Consider the following 20,964-nt stretch of genomic DNA (forward strand, 5'->3'; position numbering starts at 1 on the left):
CTCGGTGATTTTCGACTCCCCCTCCCTGATCTTGTATGTATGCATGAGTTTATGTATGGATGCATGGATTTTTATATGGATGCATGGATGTATGAATGTATATATGTATGTATTAATGCATGGATTGATGCATGGACTTTTTTTTGTAGTAAATTTTTTTGTAGATTTTTTATGTATCAATATATAGATGGATGTATGTATGTATGCATGAATGCATAGGTGGATGCAAAGAAGGATGGATGAATGTAGATAATTGTTAATTTTTTTGTATAGATAATTGTTGGTGCATCTATTAGTTCTCGTTGTTTGTATGGATGCTATGGAGGTCACCCGATGATATTTGACAGATGCCGATTGTTGTCGTAGGGGGTCGCGCTTCCTCTGTTCCTCCTCTGTGATCTTTTCGTAGTAGGAGGAACAGAGGAAGAGCGACCATCACCGACAGTCGATGAGAGTTGTTTTTGGAGGAAGAAAATCAACTTTTGACGATGGCGGTCAATCTGGACGAGTTCTTCTTGTGACATACATTTGTCACGCACGATGGACTCGCCCAGCTTGACCATCACCAAAAGTCGAAATATCCGTGAGATAGTGTCCATCATATATACCACCACCTGAGAGAGTTCCACCATATATACGTCAGAGAGATGAGAGTTGTTGGAGGAAGAAAATCGACTTTTGACGATGGCGGTCGATCTGGGCGAGTTCTTGTGATATACATTTGTCACGCACGATGGACTCGCCTAGCTCGACCATCACCGAAAGTTGAAATATCCGTGAGATAGTGTCCATTATATATACCACCACCAGAGAGAGCTCCACCATATATACGTCAGAGAGATGAGAGTTGTTCTTGGAGAAAGAAAATCGACTTTTGACGTTCATAACATGATTAGAAAAACTTACTTGAATAATTAGAAAAACTTACTTGAATAATTGGTCAAGCATGATTGAATCCGATTGTTTCCCCATCTATAGGCCTTGGCCTTGGATGGTCACATGATACACATTCGTTGATGCCCCCAAGATTAGAAAGATGGATGCAGAGGGTGTTGGCGCGACAACGGTGTACAAATGTTGGGCAGGCTATAAGGCAGAGCAACTATGACAATTTTAAGAAGCAGCTGGCCTTCGGCAATGAAGCAAAGGATGATATTGATCAGGAGAATGTAAATAGATTTTTCACAGTGAATATGAGGAGCAGAAGGATGTGCAGTGGTGACAGTGGTGTTGGTTGGTGGTGGTGGTGGTGGTGGGCGAGAGGAGGAGGGCCCCAAATGCAAGATTGCGCGGCAACCGAATCGACATGACATCCGCTAGTGTGGCTCCACATGTTGACGCGTGATTGGTTGTTGATCTTTTTTGCTCCCGGGTTGCAAGTTCCTTGGTGGGGGGAGTCCACTTTCACAAGTTTGTGAGGTAAACCATCACGAAGCCGTGCATGTCCTGGACCCCCAATGCTCCTAACTTATAAAAATGGTGTCACAATCAGTAGTTTGATGTTGGGCACAAGCTGTGGTGTGCAACTATAGTAGCAAGACCAGATTTTACTAAAAAGAGGTCGTACCAAATTAAGGGACCGGGCACTGGTTGTTGTGTCGGGAGCCAGGACTGCATGGAGGGTTTTCCATCACCCGTGATTTGCACTTTGGAGTTTGGATGATTGCCATCCCCCGTGTTTTCGAAACGATCCAATCGGGTAGCCAGTCCACTGTGGGCCTGTGGCACTGTGCCCGGCTGTGACACCAGTAGGTCTTTTTGTACAGCGCACCTACATGCGGTAAAGCTAAAGACGGGCACATTGTTAATTTGTACGTCCACGCTGCTAGTGCTGCTCTTCCCCTTATCGTTGCATCTCCTCTTTTTTCTTTTTTTTTAAGAACAAGTTCCAATGCATCTCCTGCTCCAGCCGCGCTTTGGTTGCTTCACTAAAACATCAGAACGTATTGACCACGGCCGGCCCACCCATGTTGATCACACACACCGCGCGCTGGCGGGCAGCTAGCCTTGTATCAGATCACGTAGCTCAGAGGAGTATCAGATCATGTGGGTCTTGTATCAGATCACATGTTGATCCAAGCCAGCCTACGTGCTACTGCATGGTGTCACGTAACGTACGTGGGCATGCACTCACACATGAGCCAAGTAGACGGAGGAGAGCCACAACCTCCGGCTCCGGGTACAACGTGCCGTGTGCAGCTAGTAGCCAAGACCAGGATAATAAACTTACTCAAGGTGGTGGTGGTCGTCGTGACAATGAGGACCCGCCGTCTTAGCTGCCCGGTGATCTCCACGGGTGTCCAAAGCTGTGCTTCCGCACAGTGCACCACATGGTGCCGAGTGCCGACATGTTCCACATTGCCGTGCCTCCCGTGTCAGGGTCTTTTTCCTACAGGGTATCTCTGTTGGCGAAGAAAAGCAGGCCGGGAAATCTCTACCTCTCTGCCTCTCTACCTAATCTCTACCTACTAATAAACCAGGGATCGCTTCTGGTCGTACGTCGTCGTCATTTTTGCAAAAAAAATCCTATAGTTGTAGGTATTCAACCCGCAATCCAAATAATAAGTCAACCGGTATGGGCGAGTTAAAAGAAAAAAACGCCTCCCGAGCAGATGCGGGAAGAATAGGGGCGGGGGCGCTCCGTGATGTGGATGCCGGGCGGGGAGAAGAGGGGCGGGGGCATGGACGGGGAGGAAGAGGGGCGGCGAGGAAGAGGGGCGGCGAGGGTGGAGGCGGAGGAGGAGACGCGGGCGCTGTGGGGTGAGATGGAGGAGGAGCGCCTCGCCGCGGCCAGCGCCGCCAGCAAGGCCATGGCCATGATGTGGCGCCTGTAGAAGGAGAAGGCCGAGGTCCAGATGGAGCTCCGTCGCTTCGCCGCCGAGATCAACGACCTTCGTGCCCTCATCGCCGTCGAGGAGCGGGATGCCGAGGCGGAAGAGGAAATCTTCAGGAGCTACGGGATCGACGTCCGACCGCCGCCATGACCGGCCTCTTGCGCAGCTCCCGGCCGCCGTCTCCTGTGCCTCCTCCCGTGTCTCCCCCACCTCGCCTGTGCAGCACCGTGGCTGCACGTCGCCGGCGCCATCTGCTGCAGCCCCACAGTCAACCACATGCACGCCATGGGCAACAGCCATGGAGGCCGCTTGCTCGCCCCTCACCAGCCAATACCTCCGCCAACATCTCATCCATCAATCAGCAACTAAGCAGGAGGACTGCATGTGATTTTGGACCTTGGGAGCGACTGGGTGATTATATGCCAAGTAATCTGTTTTGCTGAATTTGTTCAGAAGGCAAATCCTTGAGGTGACAACACATGTCCAGTTCAATCTGTTTTCATTACACACACATGTTGTTTTTCCATTAGCAATGCAAATTAGCTACCATCTTAATGTTATGTCTTTGTTTTCTTTTACAATCTGCAAGGAACTCAAAGATAGTTGTACGTTTGCTCACGTGCATTTTAGTCCATAAATTGTTTGGGCAATACAGAACCGAAGAATATGTACATGTTTGGTTACAAACTTCAGTTTCTTTTGATGCTTATGAAATAGTTAAATGCTGAATATTGTAGTTAAGAGAATAGACAGCTCTCTTCCCACAAAAGAGAAGGAAGTAGCTAGAGCTCTCCTATGAACGTGTATTGAGATCTTACGGCAATGCTAGGATTTTGAGGTTTTTCCTTTAAATTAAGTGTGCAGTTCTTGCTTCTGATCATTACAATTACTTAGTGTTAATTTTGTTATCTTGCGTGTACAACATGCTATTCTCTGTTCAGCTGACTGCATGACCAATATTAATCATTCTGTATATGAGTAATTTAATTTTCTTATTTCATGCAGTTTGGAGCAATTCGTGGTTACTAACAGTTTCGAATTAGATTTATTTCAATTGCAATGAGGTACAACACTGACCCTCTTCCTTGCTGTCTTATCTCCACTGTTTTGGTTTAACTAGCATATGTGGAGGACGATGGGAAGACGAGCTAGACGCCAGAAACAATATTGCAACACCATGCTTGAGGAACTTGATTCTACCAGTATATAAGCATTATACTTTCTAACACTGAGAGCTTAATTATCTTTGATGCAACCAGTCCGTCCAAGTATGCAAATATCTGATGCATGTGCAATCAGTACTTTTGCATGTCTAATACATGTAGAAAGATCCGAATTTGGTCATTAATTTCCCTTTTAGTACTTACTAACGTTTTTATTGTTTTGGATGATCCAGAATTGATTTGGGATGTAGAGATTGAAGAACAGAAAAATCTTAAGCCATCAGGTCAGGATGTCAGGTTCAGAATTGCCTGGGCATCTCCGAGTGTCATGATGATGTTGATTATCGGGATATGGAGGTACGTGTGCTCCATACCGTGGCTGAGCCTGTCGGATCCGCAGAGTGGCTGCACGACGCCTTAGGGACCCGATGTGAAGTCGCATATGCTATTCTACAGTGCTTGCCCTCTAAAATCTGAATTTTCGGTTGTACATTTAGTGTTGAACTGCAGTAATCTACTGCACTTGCATCTGAATTGTACATTTAATAAGTTAATACTTGAGAGTTAAGATAGATTACTAATCTGGCTGGGTCTCTATCGTTGTGGCAATTTGGCAAGCGTTTCTAGAGGTGATAAATCTGCAAGCAGAAAGTCAATGTCCTTCTGCTATGCCGCACAATTACAGTGCTTTCACATTATGGATAACTTTGTTTCCTAAAAGTAAAATCTTTGTCAGTGCCAAATCAGGGTGCAGGACAAGTCAGCCATCCGTGCGAAGTTGGTGTCAGCAAGGGTGTAGGGCGTCCGGAGGAGCATCCGGGTTGAAGGTTCTGGCCCTCACCATCGAGACTACCATGGTCGTCGCCAAGTACATCTGGAATGTACGCAATGAACCTCCCTAATGCAATGTTGCTTCTGTTTATTTCATCTTTTGATTGTGGCAGACTATATTCCAATAAGGCACATTAGGTAGTAGCTTTGTGATAGGGGCCAAACCTGCATATTTTGATCAATTGTTTTTATTAGATTAGCATGGGAGCTTACCGTTCAGTGAGGATTTACCCCCTTAAAGTCATATTGTTAATATCCAAAAATTTCAATGCGTGGGGGGGCGATGTCCCACTACTTTGCACTTTTAATTCCAGCACTTAAATAAGATTTGGAGGGCAGACGTTGCACAAATGGATCATGTGGCATGTAATACTGTTGTATTATCAAATCTAGCATGTCTCTATAAAAAATAAATCTAGCATCAGTTCTGAACTTCTGATGATGTAAAGTAAACACGTAGGCATATCTTCGCCATAGTTGCATCCTTTATAGCAGAGATTTTGTTATGAAAATTCTATTTTGTTAATGGAAGCCTTTGTGCTTCTGTTCACTTAGGACGTGAATTTTTTAGACCATCTTAGGACGTGAAGTGGGATGCAACATCTATAGATCTACTGAAACTGAAAGGTGGTTGTTAGTTAGGTTCTGATTGTGCCAATCAATAATACACAATTGTTACTAGGGTTCGGCTCCAGACGCCATCCATCAACTCCTGTTCTAAAGTGTGCTGGTGAAATGCAATCCGTTCTCTCTATCTTTCCCGCTGAGATGCAGAGGAGCTCGGTGTTTTAGGGTTTGGCTGTTGCTGCAGGAGAAGGTGGAGTTGCGACAGGAAGGAGGAATGAATTTCTAATGGATCTACTGTCTCCCTTGAGTTGGGGCGAACGTAGTGAAGCACCACGCTGTGTTTATTGATCTGGAATCCAAGAGGATCACCCGCCCTTGGTTGTTCCCTTCGTTTGTCAACTAGGTGAGACCTTCAATTTTGTTGTGCTATCGTCTCCAATCTGTAACCTCTTTTGATGTTTTTTTCCAAATTGAGAGATGATAGATAAATAACACTGTATTCATAATTTCATTAGTTTGCCATATTTAACAGAAAACAATTTTTAACCCTCTATTCATTAGTTTGACATTTTAATATTTTCACCAAAATGCACATGAAATGGCCCAAATTGGAATGTGCTTATGATATTTGTTGTTCAATAAAGGAACATATGTCCTGCTGCTCTGATCCATAATAAGGATAGTTTTATTTTGGGTTCACATGGATTCAATCAGAATTATCTCAATTTATAAAAGTTTCTTCAATGGTTAAGATGGCTGAAATCACTAGCGATACTTCCCGTTCTTATTTATTTTCTCCTGTTGCAATGCACGGGCATGTTTGCTGCCCAGAATTCTCATCTCTTCAGCTTTCGCTATAAGTTCCTATGATGCTCCTTTTTAGGTGACTTTTCATGTGATTTCTGCTTCCAAAAATTAGAAAATACCTTCAGATCAAACCAGCAGATTTGTAGATTTCTGGGAATTGCTGCTACTCCATCTCCATCTAGCCAATGGTCTTTGGTTACTGATTCTGAGGTACGACGTTGTTTTTTGTTATATCCCATTTAGCTTGGCACCTCCATTTATTGGTTCGGGCCGAGCAAAGACCCTGTTGAGCAGTATCACTGACTGGAAGCATAAATTTTTAGATCAGTGATAAGATAAATCCTGTGTACCGGTGCTTAGTAGCTAGCGAAATGCGGCTGGTATTTTTGGTCTGTATGTAGGTAGCTTCCTGATGTGTGTGGCTGTGTGTTCATTCACACAGACCTGAACTTATTTATGTTTTTCGTTGGCTTCATTTTAGTAAAGATGGGGTGGGGAAAAACTACACCCTATATATGTAAGTTGACTGAAAATAATAATATGTTTCAGTAGCTATATTTCTTCGGTTCCTAACATGATTGTAGGCTAGATGTTCCTCTTGGTTTGTCTTGCTATAGAACCTGCCCCTATTCATCTGTTACACATTTTGTGTAGCTATTAAGGAAGAAAGTAATGGACATTCACAGGTCAGAGTTTCCCCATCAGCATTTGATGGCAGGAGCCGCTGCTTTACAGAAGATGGATGTGAAACCAAAATCATATTTTACTAACTTTTATTTACTGCATATTATCATTTAGCAGTATGTTGGTTGTGCCTCCCCGTGATCAATGTAGATCTTCTGCAGATGTAGTGCATGCAGTTCTCTCAGGCGTTAAACTTCTCAATGGTTGACCATGGAAAATCTGTGTAGCTCTTGTTTTCTACATATGTTTCTGGTTTCGAGCTCTTACTCCTTTTGAAATTACCATCTTTAAACATTGTAGATTCCAGTCTCTTGTGTATTTACATCAAAGACTGTTTTCGAATGCTTATTATGTACTAAACTCCCTGCCCCCTCCTTCTGTCACATGTGTTGTTCCCTTGTCATCAGTGAGCTCGAGAAAACACAACTACAAGGTACAGAATAGTTGCCACTTAGTTAGCATTTTAGTTAACATTGTAGACATGTTAGTAACACTATAATGTTGGACAATAAATGAATTCGACTACATCCAAAGGAACTTATCTTGCTTCCAAGAATAGTAAAATCATCTTTAATATTTTCCCAAATTTCGCTTATATTCATATTTCTTAACATGTTTGGAATGCCGTTTCCTCCGAAATGTAGCATTTACCTTTCATTTGGAGCATAGGATGCATTTTTATCAGTTCCTGACTGAAATAACCACTTTTCTGATAAAAACGCTATCCATCAGTTAGACTTGATTAATTGTCTTCTAGACACACCTTCAAATATATATAAGTTCTCTGATAAGGTAGTTGTGGGAAGACTTATTTTTGGTTTACATTGTAAAAAAATTCAATGACCACAGATTTGACTTTCTTTTTTGCTTCTTTTCAGCTTTCAGGTCCTAAATGAGAAGGTAAGGATGTACTTGAGCAGTATGAGAAGACCCAGTTCCATCATCTCAGAAGCCAGAAGTTCCCCATTTAATATCTTTCATTCTGAAATTTGTTTAAGAAGATGGTCATTCTTCTATTAGCAGCACGATTATGTGTCAATTGTAGATTCTTAATTGCTTAGAATTATTTTATATGTTTGATTCCTTCGATTCATATTTATTCAACAACAAAAAAAATTCAAGATTGGTCCGTTTGAGGATCAAATTTCAGACGTGTTAATTGATGTGGTATCAAGCTAAGTCTGTTGATACCTTGCTCTCCTTTTTGCTTTGCACAATTATTCTCGTCACTGGAGATGTATATTAATCCTCTAGCTTTGCTCATTTTATCTTTTAATTTCATCTTAGTTGATAGAATATTGTGCCATGTGTTCACAAATTACATGGTCTTGTGGACTATTTCTTACGTTGCAACGCACGGGCCTTTTGCTAGTAATAATAAAGCACCGTGGGTTTCTGGTCGTACGTCGTCGCCAATTTTACGAAAAAGTCCCTACAGTTTTCGATATTCAACCCGCTGTCCTTTTTAAAGTGGAAAAACGTTTTGACCCAGATCCGGCCCGCCCAGCCCGAGTGCCGCCGCTCCCGTACGCCGCCACCACCACCCCGAGCTCCTTCTCCCGTGCGCCTCCTCCCCGGCCTTCCTCGCGAATCATCCGGCGACTCCCAGGTCATGCCGCCGCTCCCCTGCCTTCTCTCTCTCGCTCTCTCTCTCTCTCTCTCTCATCTCCTTTTCTCTCCTTCTCTCCAGGAGCTCAGCGCCAATGCCCAGTCCTCGAGCTCACCTTGGAGGTTCAAACGCCGCCACGGGACCTCCACTGGACAGATCCGGCACCTCCCTCCCGGATCTGTGCGCCCTCCACCTCCTCTATCCGATCTGGCGCCGCCCAACCCGCCATGACCTCCACCATGGCGCCCGCCGAGATCCTTTTCTCCGTCGATGCGTCGTCGTCACATGAGGACTTGGACGCCTGGCTAGCTGACAACCTCCCCCAAATCCTACAGGAGGTTCAGGTACAACATCTACTTGATTAATTTCTGAATTCCACTTCTTTTTTGTGCATGTATATGCAATTGAGGGAGACTCTTGTTGATGATCTTGTGTGCCAAATCTTACATGGACAGTTTGAATGTGTGATACATTGTGTGATCCAGCGACAAAATTCAGTTAGTGCTGCTATGTATCAGTCAAGGGAATGGTGTAGAGAAGAGAGAATGAGGACAATATACACAAAATGAGTGGGAGAGTGTGAGTGATTAATGAAGGGGTATAGGCTTTGTACTATTACACACAGTACATTGTACAAATAAGGAAGTGGGTAGTGTGCTATCTTTGTTGTGAAAAGGGAAGATTTCTTTCCTGACTCATGTAGTACAGTACTGGTGGATCGATGATCTAAGGATCATATGAATGATTAATGGAGGATAACATAGTATTGTTGTAGAGGTGTCGACAGCCGCAGTATTTGAATCTAAACATGTGATACATGAAAGAGCTATTTTGGGTTAGATAATTATTTGGTTTTGGGTACAGAGTAATTATTTCGGTACATGGCTTATGTCTCATTATGTACTATGTAGCTTAGTCCTAGCAAAAGTGTGAAACCTTGTGTATTTGTTCTTCAATCCTGGTAATGATTTTTTTTGCAGATCTAATAATGCAGGTGAATTTGGGCTTGCCGAAATATAGGAGTGTGCTGCGTGCTGCAGCAGGTTTGGATGCGGCAATCAAGACCATGGCTCGGCTTGGGGAGCATCAAGCATCGACTGATGTGAAGAGGCCAAGGTGAGCTTCTCCGGTCCAATCCCAATCTGATTCAGGAGAGCATATTCTTAAGGTTATCATTTCACTTTCTGGATAGGTTAAACTATTATTTGCGCCCATGAAGATGCATCAGACAGAGATTGCATTCTCAATGTCTTCCATATTTTCTTCTCTATACAATTATTTCATTTCTGGATTTGTTGCAGATTCAAGGATTTAAATTGCCAAAATATATGATTGTTGGGGATTCAGTACTGGGCCATTGTATTTAAAATTTCGAATGAGCTGTCTGCCATTGTTTATATCACATCTTCCTTTGCTAGACCACGTGAGCTGATTCCAACATTGGCCTCAAGTTGCACCCGTCTATGACAAGTGGTTAGTTTTATGGGTTCAGGTATTGATAAGCACCATCCTTGGTTTAGTTCACATGTCTTGAATTATTTTGATCATTTTGGTAACATCAAACTGGGTTGCATAGAAGTATCTGCTAATTGGGTTTGACCTTTTTGAGGAATGCTACTACAGCACTTCAAAACTAGTAGGCTGTTTTCATCAGCAGCATACATCTGACCACATGATGGAGCTCTGTAATACAAGAGTGTACGATGCATTCCTGAGATTCTAAGGGATACCCGTGGAAGGTCTACGATAGCTGATTTTAGAATATGCATTTATTGGTCCTGGCATTATGGTGCACATAGTCGCTGCTGATGATGAAATACTGGACAATGACAAGGATAATTCGTTGTTACAGGAACTCTAGCATGAGTAGTTTATTTGACATTAATTGGATTGGATTACACCTTTTTCTTTGCTTTAACATCAGTATTGCAGTTATCTGGACGGATCACCTGCAAACCATTTCGTGCACATCTCGACGGCGATGAGGTAGCCCTCTGTGTTGTTGTCGCTTGATGTTAGTATTTTTTGGATTTGAATTTGCTTTGTGTGACGTTCCTCATGTAGGAATCAGTTTCAATGTGGAGTGGATTAACATTTTGTTTCAGTTTAGTTTGTAGGCCTTACTGTCTGCAAATTCTTAACATACTTTCATCATATGTGCATCCATAGCAAATACTTTGATCGGAATCATAGACTGCTCCAAGATTACGTCAGTTGCGTAAGTGCCTAGCTCCAGTTGTTGACATAGAGGACTAGAATTGTCACATGTGTAGTTATGTTTTACCAATGCCACAGAGTATCTAGCAAATAGTAATTTTCTACATAACCTGGAATGTTCTTCTGAACTGTAATTTTGAATGAGCCATTATCTGATATTTAGATCTAGCCAAAAATGATCATGACTGATATAACACATTCTCAGAATGCTACACTTTCAGTGCATGGCTTCAAATTGCAGCCTCCAACTTGAACATATACAGAATTTGCATGTCAAAAGAGCGGAGGCTGATGGCTATAAAAATTAGAGCTTCGGAGTGGTCTTCAGTCTTCACACCCCGTTAGCTAAACTCTTTGTATAGTTGTCGCTGAAATCCTCTTTCCAAATTCAAGGACATCAAGCATCCCATCCTCAACTGATTACGCTTGATGCAGGTTGGGACTTTTGCTCTAGGCAGACAGTTAAAGCAGGGGTCATGGCTACCATATCCAGCCTATATTGTACAAGAAACTCATCCTGTTGAAGTGTTGATACTGTCAAGGATAGTATTGTTGCCATGCAGACTAAAAAAATCTTTTCCAGTGCATGTAGTTGGCCTCCTTTCTATGTACTTCTGAAACTGCAAATTTTTTTCTTACTTTTAAATCAAGAATTGGTGTATAACAAAAAGTGTTTTCATTATTTTTCCAAGGAAAATTGTAATTGATATTTTTAGAAAGGAAGCATGAAGAAGTTGAGAACAACACATAAACTTCAGATTAACACTCCAAAAGCAGATTACTATTGATTGACGACTTTGAAATAACTTAACTTTATCTAAGGAGGTCACTGCCCTTCTGTGGTAGGCAATTATTTTTAGTGGGCCACAGTTCATATGATTTCTTCAACTGTAACTCGAGTACTGTTCATATTTATTTTACTTTTCGTTATTCATGGCAACTATCAGTTTGTGCCTGGCAGATTGGTGAGATGACTCTCCACCTTAGACCATCGCCACGACCATAGGAGGGGGGCTGCCTTTACTCCATGTCGCTCCACAACGGTGCGAGACACACTGAAGCATCCGCCATACCAACGGGGCCACTGCCTCAGTGCTAGATGCTAACCGGGAACCATTGGTGTTCCCCAAACTCATTAGCGTTGGATATTGTCACTGGCGCCATGAATCTCCTCGTGTGATGGCCGCTGCCCTCGCCCTAGACATAAATACTTTTTGCGATGTAAGCGAGTGTCCAGCTTGCGCGCGTGGTGCCGACGCCCGTAAAGATGCACCCTTTCCCTGTAATTATCAGCGGAAAGCAATCGTCGTTCGCGGGGATGCTGCATCCAACGAGTGTGGATGAGACATGAGTGGCACCCACCATCATTACAAGGCCCCGTGATTACAAGTCGATGCATGGAGGGGCTTGTGAAAATGAGGTGCTATGGTGTGATGACCAAGCTCAACGCCTCACGTTAGACGTGTATAGATGGACAAAGTAATAACGTTGATGGTGGCAAAGAGGAAAAGTGGACTTCAACAAAGTTTCAAAAATTTAAAATAATGAGAAATTTGAAATAAAATGTTTAATAAATTAAAAAATTGTGGATTTCAAAAAATGTTTGCGTTTTTGTAAAAAAATCAAAAAATATTTGAAATATTGAAAACAAATGCGCGCGAAATAAAAAATTCATGATTTTTAAAAAGTTAGTGTATTTTTTTAATGAAATTGAACAAAATTTTGCCAATTCAAAAAATGTTCAAGAATGGAAAAATATCCTAAAAATTCAAAGACTGTTCGTGACTTACAAAATAGTTTACTCATTCATAAAATGTTCACAAGTTCAAAAATTATCACGCATTTCAAATATGTTCGTTAATTTCCATAAAAATGTCCATGGATTCTAGAAATGTTCACTGATTCAAGAAAATGGTTTCAGAAAAATGTTCACAATTAAAAAAAAGTTTGCAAATCGTATAGAATGTTCATGAATTTAAGAAATTTCTTAATTTTAATAAATACTTGAAAAATTGTAAAAGTGTACATTAATTTAAAAACTGTTCACAATTAAAAATATGTTCACGATTTTTTCATGATTTCATGAGATCAAGAGTGATAGCGTACCTTGGTGATGCAGCAAAATGTGGTCATGACCATTGAATATTATGAAATATTTTTTCCCGTTGCAACGCACGGGCCCTTTTCCTAGTATATATATATATATATATATATATATATATATATATATATATATATATATATATATATATATAATAATAATAAAGCAAATTGGGTTTCGGCGGTCCGTCATGCACTTTTGCAGAAAACCCCCTGCATTTTCTATGAATTAACCCGCAGTACACACTTAAATCATAACCGAACCGTTATTTTACATTTTTACGGAAACCCCCTGACGTATTAGATAATTCACCCGCCAATCATATACAAGTCAAACACATGTTTTTTCTAAATTATCCATATCTTTTAAACCGTAACTCCGATTTTAACATGTTATATATGAAAATTGATTAGAAAAATATGTAGAATCTGAATATGATGTTATTTTATTTGTTAAATATTTTTTAAATATTATTTTGGAAGATATTTAAGTCAAACAAATATTTTTCTTAATTATCCATATCTATTAAATCGTAACTCTGATTTTAACATGTTATATATGAAATTTGAATAGAAAAATAAGTAGAATTTGAATATGATGTTATTTTTATCTATTAAATATTTTAAAATATTATTTTAAAAGCAAACTTGTAACCTATAGGGCACGTCTGTTTTTCTTTCATACCGCGACGATCTGGATTGCAAATAAACAACCACTAAAATCATAAAGAGACGAAAGAAAACATCGATAACCACACATGAGCACCTCTGAACAAACTGGCAGGGGAAAAACAACATTCAAACACACTTTGGTTTGTGTGAACACCAAGGCCACTGAAGATGAGAAGGAGGATAAGCGGCGACACAAAAATGATGCCTCGCTAAAATAAAGGGCATGAACATATTATGGTTATTGGGTTTAGAGTGTGTGTTATTTTTTTCTCCCGTTGCAATGCACGGGCTCTTTTGCTAGTATTTTTAATATCTATACATGCGCCTCGTCCACCCCATCAATTAACTTGCCTGAAGAACTAGCCGCCTCCTCCTCCCAACCCTAGCCGCCTCCTCCTCCCAACACTAGTTGCCCCTCCTCCTCACCCCCTCCCCTCTTCCCTCCCTCGCCGCCGCCTGAGGCAGCCGTCGGGCAAGCCCAGGGCGTCAAGGATGGCGGCGACGGGCCCTCGGTTGCCCTGTTCCTGTGTAGGGAACCCCGGATCTGGAGCGGCGGCTTCATTGACAAGGCACGGCCGGCTAACAGCCGTGCAGGTGGTGGATTCGGTGTCCCGGCCGCGCGGGCGACGGGATCCGGTGGTCGTTGGCGGCCGGCGGCGGTCGGTGTGCGCGATCTGGCGCATCCTCTCCTCCCCTGTTCGGCGTGCGGGCGAGCCTGGTCGGGCCGCGCTTCCTCTCAATCGTCGGTTTTGTACAGGAGATGCTGCTGGTGGCGGAGATCTAATTCGGGCGAAATCCCTGGCCGGCCATGATCGGCCGCGCCGATGTCGACACCTGAGGGCGTCGTTTCCCTCATTGGAGGTGTCGACACGGAGTGATCTCCTCACTTCACCTTCCCCTAGGTCTCCCGGGCGAAAGCCCTAACTCTGTTGGGCGGCGGCAGCGCTCACGGCGATGTTCCCTTCTTGAAGGCGCCACTTTGGAAACTTTGGGGTTGGGTGGCGCTTGTGGGTGGAGCTGCGGCCCTTTCCTAGCATGGATTTACGTCTGTTGCTCGAAGATGGACTCGCGTAGGTGGAGGTCATCGGCTGGCGTCGTGGTGGCGTCAATGGCGGAGGATCTACCAAGGCTCGCATAGGTGGAGGTCGTCGTTTGGCGTCATGGTGGCGTCGATTGCGGAGGACCTGCCAAGGTTGTCACCTCAATCTGCTATGAAGATGGACCAGTGGAAGATGGCGGCGACGACACATGTGAGTGCGTCAGACCCGTTTGAGCCCCAGACCCAGCAGATGGCTCGGTCGGGGCCTCCGACTTTAGATGTTAGGCTTAGGTGAGAGGTATGGGTATGTGGCCCAGCTTGCACCCCTTCATTATTTCGATAGGAGTAGCGGCAGATGCTGCCAAGATGGCGGATTCAGTGGTTGTTATATTTTGTAAGGTCCTCGAGAATAATCAATAAAATGGTTGTATGCATCTCCCAGATGCAGTGGCCGGGGGTCATCCTCCTTTTAAAAAAAATGCGCCTCGTGTTGTTCATGCATGGATATATTCCCATCGATACCAGTAGCCAGCTGCATGCTCGGTCACTCCTTCCTCCCATCCACTCCGTCGCCTAAATCGATCCCTTCATCCCATCCCATCCCCGGCCCAATTCCTCCTCATCCACCCCGGCCATCGCGCAGCTCGCACGAGGAAGCAAGAAGGTCCGTCCGCCTTTCGACTCCATTACATCCACTGCCTGGTTGCTTCATGCTCATGCTCACGCTCATGCTTGCCTGTCCTGTGTTTATACAACTCCTATTCAGCTTTTTTCCAATGTTTGGGAAATTGTTAACCGGTAACATCTCGGGCAGCTGGCGAGAGTAGAGGATTACCTGAATTCTATTTCTAATCCGCCAATTAACCGGCTAACTACTCAATTACCCACCCGCCGGCAAGGAATTTATAACCGATTAGCGGCCGGTATTCTCAACACTGATTTTATGTATTGAAAAGCAGCATCAAAGGTGCCATTCCCCTCCGCCGGTACTAAGCTTATACGCACACCTTAATCCATTCCCTTTTAGGCGCAGTACTATATTTTTCCCTGAATTTATGCTTAAACTTGTCACCTCATTTTCCTGAGTTTATGCTTAAATTTGTCACCTCATTTCTTCAGCTATCAACTTGATTGTTTCTACGGAATCTTCTTGCATGGATCTTATATTTGTTTGGTGTTTTTCCCATCTTAATCAGACTATCAATGCCTACTCATTTACCCATCACTATATTTGCTCTTCCAGCAGACCGCAGTTAAACAGGCACACAGATGTCAGTCAGTACAACAATAGCAAGTTCATCTGGAGGATGTCAAGGACCGCCACCGATGGACAAACGGCTCCTGCAAGCAGCCATTTCTGGTAATTCCACATCAATGAAGGAGATGGCTTCAGATGATCCAAGCATTCTTCTTGGAACAACTCCAGCTGGGAACACTTGTCTTCACATATCATCCATCCATGGCCACCAGGTATTTTGCACGGATGTGGTGGCCCTAGAGGAGTCTCTCCTCGTCGCCGTAAACTTGGATGGGGAGACGCCACTTCTTGTCACGGTGAAAAGTGGCTACATCTCCCTGGCTTCTGTTCTACTCAGATGCTACCACGCACAACGATTGAGAGAGGCAATGTTGAAGCAAGACATTGATGGCTGCAACGCGCTCCACCATGCCATTCGTAGCGGCCACAAGGAGCTCGCGCTGAAGCTGATAGAAGCAGCGCCGGATCTGTCGACACATGTGAACAAATTGAAGGAGTCACCCATGTTCGCCGCGGCCATGAGAGATTTTTATTGTGTGAACATTATAATTATTTTTGTTTTGGTTGATGTCGTTCTGTGGCATCAATCCGGGCCTGTTCTTTACTGTGAGAATATTATAACTAATTTTGTTTTGCTTGATTTCATCCTATCGCATTAATCTAAGATGAGACTGACTACGTGCACTAATCTTCATTATTGTACAGAGTGCAGATTGGGGCTGCTGCATTAGTTAGAGCCCCTCGCCCAGACAGGATATCAGCCCTTGAAAAAACAATCCGGAAGTTTGCAGAGCAGCCTGTTGAGATTGTTATCGTGCCAAAGATAGGAACAAGCTTGGACACACTTGACGAGGCTCAAAAAGGATTCGTCATTAGGTATGGAAGAAGCAGGCTGGATGAGAAACGTACAAAATGCATGCAGGAGATAGTATGTGGTTGTGCAGTATGCCTGCTTCTGAAGAACTTTTCCTTGTTTTTTTATGACCCACTCAACATTGTGTTGGACTTTACTTAACTTCATTGATCAAATTACCTGCAGTCTAATGTGGGCTAGTGGTAACAGCAGGTTGCAGTACACGTTCTTTGGAGATGTTGTGATGTTTGATACAACGAAGATCTGGTCTTCAGCAGCTGGCCGGTGATGGCGATGCAATGGCGCCGTTTCCTTCTTGAAACAATGCTGACAGGTGACAATCTATGGTTGTTTGCTCAATTAATGATATCCCCAACATGTTGTGTACTATAAGAAGAGCGACTTTAGATTGTTAATCATATGCTGACCATAGATGAGTTTGAGGAGGCTTGGAGGTTCCTTGTAGAAAAATACAAACCGAAGTACATGACCAGTACGCAGCAGAGTGAAAGCGCTAACCGTATGCTGAAAAATTATGTGCCTCCTGGCTGTCCCATGCGTATGTTTGATAGGGAGTCTGAGGAAAATTATCAGGAGAACCGAACAAGATTGTAAGATACCAAGTAGTTATCTGACAACATTAAATCGCTGATTTTGCAGGGGAGACCACTTAATTAGCAGCCGAAAGACATGATGGCAAGATATATACCAGAGCTATGTTTGGGCAATTCGGCCATATACTATACGAGTGTGAACCAGATGGAGGAGACTGAAACAGGTAAAACATATGTTGCATGTGAATGCCCACATGGGGTTGCTAGGCAGCCATGTACTGAAGGTAGTCCTGAACTGTTAATTCTTGAGCCTAGATGAACATAACATGTGTGTTAGCAGAGTACCAAAAGAATAATTTCAGTTCTAGCATGCTAGATAGGACATTTTCAGACTTCAAAATATTGCTTGCTGTTTCTGATGCTGTCATTCTTTAACGAGAAAAACAATGGTTTTTTTTTAGGCTAAGAAGATTGGTAGGTCCAACGGTGGTTTGTAGTAAATGGGCTTGCCGGTCCACATTAGACCAGAATCTTGACTGAGACGGCCCACATCGTGTATCTCCTTCTGTCCCGTCATAACGACATTTGACTTGTGGGCCTTGTACCTGTACAAATACCTCTGGTCGCACCGATCGCGAGATGAAGTAGTGGTATAGATTCCAGGATTACTGCAGCTCGGGCTCACATGGGCATTTTCCCTTTTGCTTGCCCTAAATTTTACTCCACACACACTTTGGTGCCCTAAAATAGAGAAGCTATTGGAGATGCTCTCATCCTGGCACGGTCTTAAAAGAGTAGGGATAGGACGTGTTTTTTCAAACACATTTCGTCATTATGCATGACTACAAAGGCAAATTTCGAGATAATAAATGTAGAAAGGTTGAAGGAGTATACAGTTAAGGAAGAAATGTCTTCACTGTAGCTATGATGGAGTCACGGAGATCAAGCTACGTGTAGCTATATTAGCTCTGGTGGAAGACCAACTTGCCGCTGCGCCGTCGCCTTTGTGGTCTGTCGCCAACCAAGATAACATTGAGGTTGCATCCATCTAAAATTAGCCCATCGAGAGCGGCGAGAGCATCATCCTGATGGAGGTGCGTAGTCGCGATTGTGACGAGACCGATACCTTGCGAGGTCTTGGTCTTCTTGTAGTAGATTACCTCCGCGCTGGAAACTTGGCCATGCCTGCTGAAGAAGTGTTGCAATTGAGAGTCATTCACCGTGAGAGGCAGATTACGCACCAACACCCTGAAACTAGGCTCGTAATGCCTCTGGATGTGCTTGATGTGTATTGGGGTTCGGCTTGTAACTACTGGAACTATCTGATGATGTTGTTGTAGTTTTGGATCCTTCAGCTTACTACCCTTGGTGATTTCCTGATAAAGCCAAACCATATATAGGTGATTCGTTAGACGATGTTAAACTCTTAGACGATGAGACAATTAATGAATGAATCTATTAACAAACAAAATTCAGTTTAAGATGTTTCCAAGAGAGTGTGCACCTGAATTGGAGCAATGGTGGGCTGGGGGACGACCCACGTGCACTTCTCGTTGTGCCATCCCAGAGGCAGCTGCTCAACCAACTCGGTCTTACCGTCGATGAGGCTATACCTGAACACACCATACTGTTCATCAGGCCTCGTCGATGCAAAGTAGGCGCACCCGCCATGGCCGCCCATCAGCGAGGCGTCCACCGCGAAACTAACGGGTGAGCCTAGAAAGAACACACGATCAACCAGGCTATGGCTGTCTTTCCTCACCCACTGGATCCTCTTCGGCACTAGCAATGACTCCTCTAGTGCATGCACCGACACCGAGAACTGTCGAAACCGGCCGCTGCCAAACGCAAACTTATAAGTGAAACGTGACCAGATCTGGACCGACACCCACAGAAGCTCGCCACGGGATTCGAGGACGTAGTTAGACAGCTCTGAGTAGCTGTCGTGCTCGTCTGGCATCAACAGCCTCGGGACCACCACGTCGCAGGCGACATTGCTGTTGGGCGTGATGGCATGCCACAGTTTAGGCTTGACAGTGAGGAGGATCTTGCCGCCGTGGTACGCGGCGCAAAACTCGCCGGACCACCCGAGCCAGGGGGTCTCAAGGGTCCTCTGGACGAGCGTCCACTCTGTGTCACCGGGACACAAAAGAGCCGCACTAAACCTGGTGATGGTGTCATGCAGATACTTGACGCGGGAGATGCTGTAGACAAAGGTGGTGCCGTCGCCGTAGACGATGCCACTTGGATGACCCTCCTCCCACCGGATGAGCGGGGAACGAGACAGGTAGGTGTAGTAGCTGGGGCGAAGATGGCTGGTGACGGGGTGGTGCCAAAGAGCGGTGGCGTCGGCGCTGCACACCCAGTCCCTAGAAGGCACTGTCGGCGGCGCGCAGTAGCCGGACTTGGAGAAGACGCACCAGAGCTTGAGCGGGGAGTCCGACACCACCGGCGCGAGGATCCAGGGCAGGAACAGGTGGGTCGCCGTTGTCTGGGACAGCAGGTCGCGTGAGCTGCGCCATGGCTTGCAGACGGCGTGGAAGCGGACGAAGTCGACGGCGACGTGCAGGCGGCCAGCGATCTCGCGGAGCAGATCCACCGGGAGGTCCGACCACCTGCTCCGGCGCATGCCGGCGTATGGAAACTTGGAAAGAAAGAAGGAAGCAGATGGAGAATCGTCGATGTACATTTTGTTTGTTGCATATCAGCCGGCCAGTTAGTTGTTTGTTTTACGTAATCAGTCTTACGTATTTTTTCTTTCTTTTTGAGACATATATCAATCTTACGTACGTAAATATTTTTTTTGAGGTGAAACTAGGGCTTTATTCTTCAACCAAAACAGACGGAATACAGATAATGTCTGGTAAGTTCCCTAGCCATACATGCCGACCAACAGGGAGTGTCGAGGCTGCCTTTGCCAAGGCACGTGCCTCAACATTTGCCTCCCTATTCTCAAAACAAAAAACAACTTTAACAAAATCTAAAGTTCTAGTACTAATTTCATCCAGTACAAAAGCATAAGAAGAAGATGGCGCAGAACCATTAATATCTGAAACGACTTGCGAGCAATCCGAAGCTATTATCACATGTGATTGTAGGAGATCTTGAGAAAGAGCGAGGGCCTCGTTGCATGCTTGAGCTTCCAAACTTGCTGCCTCCACCAGGCCTTCAAATACCACCGCTGACGAACCAATGTAGCAGCCATTTTTATCCCTGCATATTGCCGCGCTTGCCCCCGTCCTTCCTGAGCGGGAAACGGCTCCATCGACATTGATCTTTACAGCATCTTCGCCTGGTGGTATCCATCTCCGACCTCTTGGTGTTGCTACACCTGCATGTTTTGTTGGTTCTCATTTTGTGGCTATCTGAAGATCCTCGAGATACCTGTTCACAAAACACATAGTAGCTAAAGGACTATGAAATTCATCATCATGGATCGCCCTTCTCCGCGCCCACCATATGGCCCACATGGTGATTAGAACCCTAGCAAGATCATGCTGGTTCGTTGATTCAAAAAGCCAGAGGAGCCATAATCGTGCATCCTCAGTTCTGTTTGATATTATATGCTCAACGATTTCCTCATCACAGAGCGCCCATACACACCGTACCATTTTGCACTCAAAAAGGGAGTGGCGCCAAGAGTCATAACCCTCCTGACAAAGGCCACACTCAGGGGACGTGGCCATATTGCGCTCATGGCGGAGGGACCCAATCGGTAGTGACATCTGGGCTAGTCTCCAAACAAAAACCTTAAGCTTTGAAGGAATTTTCACTTT

General features: G+C 44.3%; 2 long non-coding RNA genes across 4 annotated transcripts; both read left to right on the forward strand.

Annotated features, from left to right (window-relative positions):
* The first annotated feature begins 4,796 nt into the window (after positions 1 to 4,796).
* LOC119282683 lies at positions 4,797 to 7,986 on the forward strand. 2 transcript variants are annotated; one of them, XR_005138832.1, is made up of 5 exons: positions 4,797 to 4,878; positions 5,640 to 5,798; positions 6,279 to 6,412; positions 7,294 to 7,319; positions 7,765 to 7,986. It is a non-coding gene; the product is annotated as an uncharacterized LOC119282683 (long non-coding RNA). The 2 variants fall into 2 exon arrangements; XR_005138831.1 differs by lacking the exons at positions 7,294 to 7,319; positions 7,765 to 7,986 and having other exon boundaries at positions 6,279 to 6,771.
* A 455-nt stretch (positions 7,987 to 8,441) lies between these two features.
* Positions 8,442 to 11,450, forward strand: LOC119282684. Of its 2 annotated transcripts, XR_005138834.1 has the most exons (4): positions 8,442 to 8,839; positions 9,476 to 9,611; positions 9,797 to 9,987; positions 10,428 to 11,450. It is a non-coding gene; the product is annotated as an uncharacterized LOC119282684 (long non-coding RNA). The 2 variants fall into 2 exon arrangements; XR_005138833.1 differs by having other exon boundaries at positions 9,797 to 11,450.
* Positions 11,451 to 20,964: the final 9,514 nt, after the last annotated feature.

This window comes from Triticum dicoccoides, chromosome 3B, assembly GCF_002162155.2.
Source record: "Triticum dicoccoides isolate Atlit2015 ecotype Zavitan chromosome 3B, WEW_v2.0, whole genome shotgun sequence".
NCBI classification, from domain to species: Eukaryota; Viridiplantae; Streptophyta; class Magnoliopsida; order Poales; family Poaceae; genus Triticum; species Triticum dicoccoides.